Below are 9696 nucleotides of genomic sequence, written 5' to 3' on the forward strand. Positions count from 1 at the left end.
TAGGGTTTTTCGGCTCTCCTTTTTATGAACAATGGCCTCTCTTTTATAGTCACACTGCTAGGGTCTTTTGAATTGGCCGCTGAGATCAAAGGGGTGTCGGACTTGGAAGTGCTTTTGGTGCTGCCAGTTTGTCTATCATGTTTTGGTGCTTATTCTGAAAAAGGTAACATGTACCTTATACTTCTTCTGTGAAAACGTTTTCATTTTTGTTGCCTGTGAACTTTTACTGCCTTACCAAGTTATTTTACTGCAGTGAAAATGGAAAGCATCAGCAGGTCCATTGTGTATCTTTTTCCTCCAAACTATTGCCTCATGAACTGTGATTGGAATGCTGCTACTAGTGTCAATGTCACTACCACCATGGTCCTTAAAAATAGAACTGAGAGGTTTATTTATCAAGTCAGCTGCTATCTTAGTGATCTCCTGCATTGCCGCTTCACTGAACTTTGAATTCACAGTTGAAATATAATCAACAAGTTCAAGCAAAGTTTGCCTCTCTCCAGTGATCCGATTCCTGTTCCTTATGCTACCGGCAAGAACTTTCGGTATTTTCCTTTATGTTGTCCATGGCAAGAAATGCTCCCGTCCATAATCTTTTTAAATGCTTTCCAACCTCATAAAACTTTCATCCTTGAATAATATCTGCAAGGGCGAGACATGATGCTTCACGTGACCGTCAAAGCCGAGATCCACATTGAACTAGTAAATCATCAATAATGAGATCTAAGTGTTCATCAATGGTTTTCTTCAAATCAGCCACTAGTGACTTCCATATGTGTACCATTGCATCCTGTATATTTTTATCAGGATCATACTGGTAGCGTACAAGCCTTGGAATCAAAGATCGTAAATGTGGCTTAAGAGCATCCCCTGCTTGCTTTGCTATTTTTGAGAAGCCAAAAGCAGCTGCTCTCTTAGAATTCAAAGAAGCTTGATGATTTGCTAAATCCATAAACTTATAAATCAAGTCTGGATGTCCCATCTCATTTGCTAAGCTACATAACTCCTTGTAAGTGTTCAGTTTCCCTCCACTAGCAGTTTCACCAAGAGATCCATCTTGAAATACTTCAGAATCTTCAACAAGCTTGCTCTTTTCCGTTTGCCTGACCCAGTCAACGTATTCACAAGTTCATTCACCAAATTTTGTTTCATAGATTCATCACCAAGGTCATACACAATACTCATGCCTTGAGAAGCCAACTCTTGTGTGAGTTCATTTTGTTCACCAAGAAGGTGAGAGAAAGCCTCCTGAATTTCTAGAAGCATTTTCTGAATAGTAGGATGATTGCCGCAGTACTTTGTAAGTGATACTAGCCAGACAGTTCCAGCACATCGCTCTTCTTTCCTGCTACTATACAAAAGCTCATCAAAAAGCTTTTTCATAATTGCATCTCTTGCAGAAGCATGGTATCCTTCACTATGTTCACTTTGTCCATTTGGGAACTGCTTTGACTCAGCAGAGTTTAAATCTCCCATCAGAAAATTTGAAGCAGTCGATAGTGAAGTGAAGTTAGTTCTGAGGATTGTGTCATCACTGACAGGAACACTACCCCACAAAAAAGAAAGTGCCTCCCCAGCAGCAAACAGAACATCCTCAGCCTTAGATCGACAAAGACTGAAAATCAAATTTAAGGCCATATCTATATGAGAGGATGATGATTCCTTTACACATATATGCCCAATGGATATGACGATCTTCTGTATTGCTTTAACATCATCACTCAAGAGAAACTTACTCAATTTATCATACAGAAGTATGAGAATTCCATCTGAATTAGAACCCTCAAGTTGAGGTAAAGAAATACGCAGTCCAATATGACCTAATGCTTGCATTGCAACAGCAGCAAGAGCAGAAGTTTCAAGATTAACCACATCAACTAGGCATCTAAGTGTTTTCCGGAGAAAAATTTCTGGCATAAGTGCTCTAGACAAATAATCTGCAGTGATATATCCTATTGCACAAAGCGCACCGTGCTGAGTCTCAAATCTAGGCTTATGTGTTTGGCTGAAAATTGAAGTCAATTCCGAAATAACATCAGATGTTGCAGGCAGAGGAAGAGCAGAAGACACGATTCCAAGTAAACATGCAATGGATTCCCGAGTGTCCCAATCTACATGATTCAGTAGTAGTTGCTTAAGCCATGAAACTTTGAGAGCATAATGTGATGCTACCACCTCTGGCATATGCGATCCAATTATAAGCAATGCTTTGGAAGAAGTGACATGCAACTCAACAGAGCCTTCAAATGACATAGAGTGTTCCAAGAGCAAACAAAATGTCTTCACTGATGATATAAATTCAGGCGAGCCTTTTGAATTTTAATTTGCATTGAATCATCAATTGAAGCTTCATGTTGGTTGCCTTCAACATATTCCATTTATGTGAATCCAAGTGAACTCATATAAGAAGACAAACTCTCCAACTCAATGGCCTTTTCATCATCGGCCCCTTGAGGAACTTTGGTGTGAACATTTGCATCTTGAGAAGGGTTAACAATAGTGCTAGCTTCAGAATCATTGTTTCGGCGTGCGAGGGAATCATTTGGTCGAACAAGAAGAGTGCGTCTTGGCCTAATGATATTTCTTTTCAAGATCTTCAAAGACATCCTCATATAGATCTCTCGGGGTAGAACCAGATGTATTTGATGCAACAGCTTGATATTGAGGCAACTCTTTCACCTTCAAGCAGTAATCTCGCCATTGTGTTTTAGCAGTGAATGAAGCAGTTCTATGAAGAATAGAAGGGCTTTTCCTTTGAAGTTTCAGTTTGGGGAATGTTGATAGAATTCAGGATTTGATTGGAGGTTAGTTGGTGAAAACGGTTCCGTTCTGTTACCGTTTTTTCTGTTTCTGTTTTAGGTACCGGTAATAGGTCCTCGTTTGCATCAGGTGCCTTTGTTCGAATCTCCTTGGCTTTATCAGCCCGATGAAGGGTGTTTTGAGTTTTGGTATGGAATGTGCTTCTTGCCCTCTACAAGAGCGTTGATGCAACTGCTTAGTGCAAGAAGAGATCAGTTAATATTGGCACCCTCAAGAGACCTAAGTGTTCTTTGATTTGTGGCAAAAGCTCTCTCTAACCATGCAAAACATCATGGGAACGTGAAGATGTTTCATTTGCACGAGTGAGTTCCTTAGTTCTATTACGATTTCCCTGCTGAAGCAATGCCATCACTTCATCAGTGGAGTAAGCTCTGTATTGCGTAAGACCTGCTGCCTTCATTTCTTCCCTTTTTATTAAGTTGAATCTCCACAAACTTACCAAACTGACTTGGATTATTGTTCCTCACAGTCTTTGCATTGCCAAAAGCTCTTAGGACGGGATTTAACTCGAGGACTTTTTGCTCGACAATTCTACCTTCAGCAAATAAATTCAACTGTCCAGTTGAAGTGAGCACTACCGGCATCTGATCGTCTAACCATGCCAGACCTATAGCCGCACCGTCGAGAGACCATTCTCCATATACTTTTAGTTCTGATTTGACCAATCTTGCAACCTAGTGCCTGTCTTTCTGAACTTGCAGTTTTCTCGTTGAATATAAAGTTTTCGTCTGGTTGAACTTGCAGATTTCACAACATTGAGTGGCTGCTACAGTGGCTATCAGAACCTTCGGTATCACAAAATGGAGGGCCATTTGGTGCTGACATTATTGAGGAGTTGAGAACTCACCTACTACTTTAACCTCTACTTCAAACTTTTCTGCATCACTATATGCAGCCACATCTTGAACATTCATACCTTGAGGGGTATTAGAATTAGTAGAAGATAAAGCAGATTTAGAGAATATCTCAGATGGAGTTACCAAATGGGTAGGGTGTTTAAATATTGTAGGGATATCAGAAACCACATAAACATCGTTTTGTACAACTTTCTCACTTTCTTGCAAATTGTCACTTGATGCAGATACATCAGCCACATTAACTTTTTCAGAGTCTACTCTTTGTTCTGCAGAAGAATCAATATTTGTTGGCTCGCTGCCGTGATCACCAGCAGTTGTTGAGCTGGTCCCTAAAATATTAGAAGAACTTTTGGAACCAGATAACCTCAGTATCTGATACCGAAGCTTAGGGCAAACCATGAACATCCAAAGACAAATTCAATGGCATTTTCAGAAGTGCTTGAATGAACTTACTGTGTGTTAACAATTTCCAGATCAGCAGATCCATCCCAGGCACGGGATACACTCGGTTCTGTTTTTTTTCAAGCTCAACATTGTCTAGTGGTGGAGGTAAACATTGTGATAAATTGAGTCCGTATTGTTGAATAGCTTTGAATTGGTGTGTGGATATATATTGATTTGAGAAGCCACCACTACTGTTGCGAGGCGAATTCTACATAGAGATGGGGATTATAGCAGTAGTGTTAATTTCTACTTCCCAACAAAACCAAACTTCATTCACCGTTGATTTGTTGTTCTCTAAAACTGTCTCCAAGCAATTAAGAAGAACAGTGACAAAGGCTTCAAGATGGGCAACACACTGTTTGCACTTTCAGGATTTGACATTATTTCAACATCACTGCCACTTTCAGAGACATTATCTATTTTTGATTCTTTTTGCGTTCGAGCTGAGCCATTTATCTTAGAAACAGAATATTTAGATGACAAATACTTTGTACCAAATAAGTTGAAGGCTGGCTTCTCAAAATTCAAATGGGCCCAGATTGTTGAAATAGTGAAGGTGTTGGCTGAAGCAAAACGAGAACCATGGAATTCTGAAATGAAACTAGAGATTCGGGCTGAACTTGAGGCCCAACATCGTCGTCTCTCCTTGCTTGTGGCTTCCGACGCTTTATTCTTTCAACTTGTCGTTGATGCAAACTGTGCTCTTTGTAAATTGTGTATTTTTTTGGATAATCTATGATTTGCAATGAATGAAAATTGGTGTTTCTTGTAGCAAGACAAAGATCTCTCTTTGCATCTTAGAAACTTCATGTATTCATGTGATGAGATGCTTTTTGATTATAAGTTATTCATATGCCATGTACATGGATGATTATGATTGAATGAATGAATGAAGTAATCCAACTATGAATGAGTATGTGGAAATTCTTGAATATGAATGAAATTTCTTTTCAATGTGAATGAAGAAAATATGAATGTAAATTTGGAACGTGAAAAACGTAAAAAATATGAAATAGTAAACATGAACATGAATGAAGGATATGAAGGTGAATGAAGAAAAAATGCAAATGAGTGATTGATGGGGAAAAAATTTCAGGGCCAAAATCGGGGTATGACAGTTGCCCCTATTTAAACATCCTCCACCAGAGGAAAATGAAACAACACTTTTTCATCGGATCGCAGTGGGAGATGGTTAAATACCATGGAGACCCAGATTTTGAACCTGAAAAATGAAAATGTTATGATATGATATGAATGGATGCAGGATTCTTTATTTTTTTGAATTTATCTGTTAGGGACACAGTGAATCCTTAACAGGAGATGCTACTGGACAGACCGATCTGTGGGGAATGTGATGGTCCATAGGGAGACAGACACAATAGGGTAAAACAAACCGTTGGGGATAACAATCATGCTGGAGAGTCAGACACACACTAGAGAGTACTCAAAGTGAAATTCGATGAACGACACTTAGAATACAAGAGATTTTGGCAGTAAGTTCACACATGACTTACTAAACCCGAATAAAAAAAATTCTACAACAGGTTCATACATGACCTGATAACACTGAAATAATCATAGAGAATGATTCTTCAAAACAGGTTCATACATGACCTGGTAATACTGGAATGAAAGCTCAACAGCAGGTTCATACATGACCTGACAATGCTGGGGAATATCAAGAAGTTCTGACAGCAGGTTCAGACATGACCTAACAAACTCAGAAAAGTTCAAAAAGAGTATATCAACAGGTTCATACATGACCTGATGACAAACTTGAACATTTTGAGAAAATTTCCACAACAAGTTCATACATGACTTGACAACATTGGAATAATCAAAGAGAAAGATTCTTCAAAACAGGTTCAGACATGACCTGGTAATACTGGAATGAAAGCTCAACAGCAGGTTCATACATGACCTGACAATGTTGGGGAATACCAAGAAGTTCTGACAGCAGGTTCAGACATGACCTAACAACATCAGAAAAATTCAAAAAGAGTATATCAATAGGTTCATACATGACCTGATGACAAACTTGAACATTTTGAGAAAATTTCCACAACAAGTTCATACATGACTTGACAACATTGGAACAAAAGGTTCAGCAACAGGTTCATACATGACCTGATAATACTGGAATGAAAGCTCAACAGCAGGTTCATACATGACCTGACAACACTTGACTATTTAAAGAATTTTCAATAACGGGTTCATACATGACCTAACAAAACAGGAACATTCAAAGAATTTTCAACAACAGGTTCATACATGACCTGACAACACTTGACTATTCAAAGAGTGCTCAATTAACAGGTTCATACATGACCTGAGATTACTTGGGAAAAATCAAAGGGAGTTTTATCAATAGGTTCATACATGACCTGAGAATATTGGAAAACAAACAAAGCAAGTTTCATCAATAGGTTCATACATGACCTGACACTTTAGAATACATATGATAGTTCTGGAGATTTCTCACAAGAAATTCATCCAATCACAGATTTTGGAGATTCCTAACAGGGAATTTATGCAAAACGGGAGTCTTCTTATAAGTAGATCATCCACGCAAAAGGCTACGATGATTCTTTACAGAGAAAATCAAACAAAACCTCTAAGCTTCTGGGAACTCCTCAAGATGGTGAGTCATACATGACTTTCACGGAACCATCAGGAAAGACAAGGTATTCAAACTCTCTGTACATGCCAACAACAATTGGACTTGATGAAAGTCATTAGTAAACAATTACCAGCTACAACAGAGTTTGCCAGCAACAACTGGACTTGAAATGATGTTGGCGGCAACCAAAACTTCAGATATCAATCACAAATGTATTTACAAACAGACTGACAGTGATGCCAACGACAATTGGGTTTAAAATAAATGTTGGTTACAACCCGACCTTAAAGGATACCAGTTACAACTGGATTTGGTCAAAGACACTAGTGACAACCAGACTTAACAGACGATGCCAGTAACAACTAGTCTCAGAGGTCAAGGGATACAATCAACAACGAGACCTGAGATTATGCAAATGAGCGCGAAGCACTTCGGGCTATGCATGATTTGGGTTTTGCTTATATGCATGATGTATGAATGATCATGAAAATGCAAATGCTGACAATATACAGACTGGAAATTAGGGAAAGCTTTATGGAGGTATTGAATCCTCAACACCAATAACTCAACCGAAGGAGTGAGTAAATGCATCAAAGGAGGATCTATCAAGCTGAACAGTTACAACTGGCCCAATAATCCTTCTAGAGAATGATAAATTTGTGCTCTCTAGAGATAGATATTGATCATCCAAGGGGAGTCTTGCAACTTGAGACTTGCGGGGAAAGACGAAAGATTTCCTTTTTATATTTCCACATGTCAAAGCAAAATTGTGTTTCTCAATATGTTGAAAAATTATTTTTGAGTTCAAAATTTCATTATTAACAAATAAATGACATTTTGCATAACAAAGAAAATAAGAGAAAACAGCAAATGATAGAATTTAATTGGCAAACTTGTATTTATTCAAGAATGGTAGCACACAAACGGCGTAGCTCCATGGAATATTACAAATTTGAAAATGGCAATAGGGAAAGGTTTACATTGAATCGCAATGACTCCTACTATCCCTAATAACAATGACTCCACGAGACCTCGCTTCTGAAGGGAGTAACTAGATTGATCTTCCATTTTTAGCTCTTCTGTGTTGATCAGTGACGAACCGATGCAGTTTATGCCTTTTGTCCCTAATTTTTGCCTGGATCGCCCTTTCGGGTTTTCAATCCACCGGGACGCTCCTTTTTGCCTAAGTCGCCCTTTCAGGTTTTCAACTTAGCGAGCTACCATTTTTTTTTATCCGTAACTTTTTCCTGGACCGCCCTTTTGGGTTTTCAGTCCACCGGGATTTGTTAGGCATAGTATCTTTTGACTGCATCAGAGTTCACAGGGTGAATGAGCTCTTCGCCATCCATAGTTGTGAGAAATAGAGCACCTCCAGAGTATGCTCTCTTTACAACGTATGGGCCTTCATAGTTGGGAGTCCACTTCCCACGTGAATCTTTGTGTATTGGCAAGATCTTCTTGAGCACGAGATCTCCTTCCTTGAACTCTCAAGGACGAACCTTTTTGTCAAATGCCTTCTTGATTCGTTGCTGGTACAATTGTCCATGGCACAGAGCGGTCATCCGCTTCTCATCAATGAGATTAAGTTGATCATAGTTGTTTTGGATCCATTCAGCTTCGTCCAGCTTGGCTTCCATCAATATTCTCGTCGAAGGTATCTCTACTTCAACTGGGAGAACTGCGTCCATCCCATACACTAAGGAGAATGGGGTTGCCCCTGTTGAAGTGCGGACTGAGGTCCGGTATCCATGTAAAGAGAAGGGCAGCATCTCGTGCCAATCCTTATAAGTTTTCACATTTTTTGCAGGATCTTCTTGATATTTTTATTGGCGGCTTCAACAGCACTGTTCATCTTTGGACGGTATGGAGAGGAATTATGGTGGTCAATCTTGAAACTCTCACATAATTCTGTCATTGTCTTGTTGTTCAAGTTTGAACCGTTGTCGGTGATGATCTTGCTTGGGATTTCATAGTGGCAAATAATCTCCTTCTTGATAAAGCGAGCAACCACATGTCTCGTCACATTGGTGTAGGAAACAGCCTCCACCCATTTAGTAAAGTAATCGATGGCAACCAGGATGAAGCGGTGACCATTAGAAGCTTTAGGCTCTATAGAACCAATCATGTCGGTGCCCCACATTGAGAAAGGCCAAGGCGACGTCAAAACATTCAAAAGTGTTGGCGGTACATGCACCTTATCAGCATAAATTTGGCATTTATGACATTTTCTTGCATAGTTGAAACAATCGGACTCCATGGTCAACCAATAATAGCCAGCTCTCAGAATTTTCTTGGCCATGGCATGTCCATTAGCATGGGTTCCAAAAGATCCTTCATGAATCTCCTTGATCAACATGTCTGCTTCGTGTCTATCCACGCATCTGAGCAGAACCATGTCATGGTTTCTCTTGTAAAGCACATCATTACTCAAAAAGAATTTGGATGATAACCTCCTCAGAGTTTTCTTATCCAACAATGTAGCATCTTCTGGATACTCTTGACTTAGAAGATATCGCTTGATGTCATGAAACCAAGGTTTACCATCAGTTTCTTCTTCAATTAGCTGACAGTAAGCAGGCTCATCTCTTCTCTCGATTCGAATAAGTGGAGCTTCATTATGGAATCTGACTTGGTACATTGATGCTAATGTTGCCAAAGCGTCAACCACTTGATTCTCTACTCTTGGGATGTGATGGAAAGTGATATCGTCGAAGTATTCTATCATCTTCACAACACGAGCGCGATACGGGATCAGCTTCGCATCGCGAGTTTCCCATTCTCCTTTGACTTGATAAATCACCAAGGCTGAATCTCCATACACCTCAAGGATCTTGATTCGGAGATCAATTGCGGCTTCTAGACCAAGGATACAAGCTTCATACTCTGCGACATTATTCGTACAATCAAAGCATAACCTTGTTGTAAAAGGGGTAAAGCCACCATTTGGATTCATTA

General features: G+C 39.4%; 1 pseudogene; it reads right to left on the reverse strand.

The window, feature by feature from the left end:
• Positions 1 to 231: 231 nt before the first annotated feature.
• LOC127096276 (uncharacterized) lies at positions 232 to 2606 on the reverse strand (annotated as a pseudogene).
• Between the last annotated feature and the right edge of the window lie 7090 nt (positions 2607 to 9696).

This window comes from Lathyrus oleraceus, chromosome 6 (assembly GCF_024323335.1).
Source record: "Lathyrus oleraceus cultivar Zhongwan6 chromosome 6, CAAS_Psat_ZW6_1.0, whole genome shotgun sequence".
Lineage (NCBI taxonomy): Eukaryota > Viridiplantae > Streptophyta > Magnoliopsida > Fabales > Fabaceae > Lathyrus > Lathyrus oleraceus.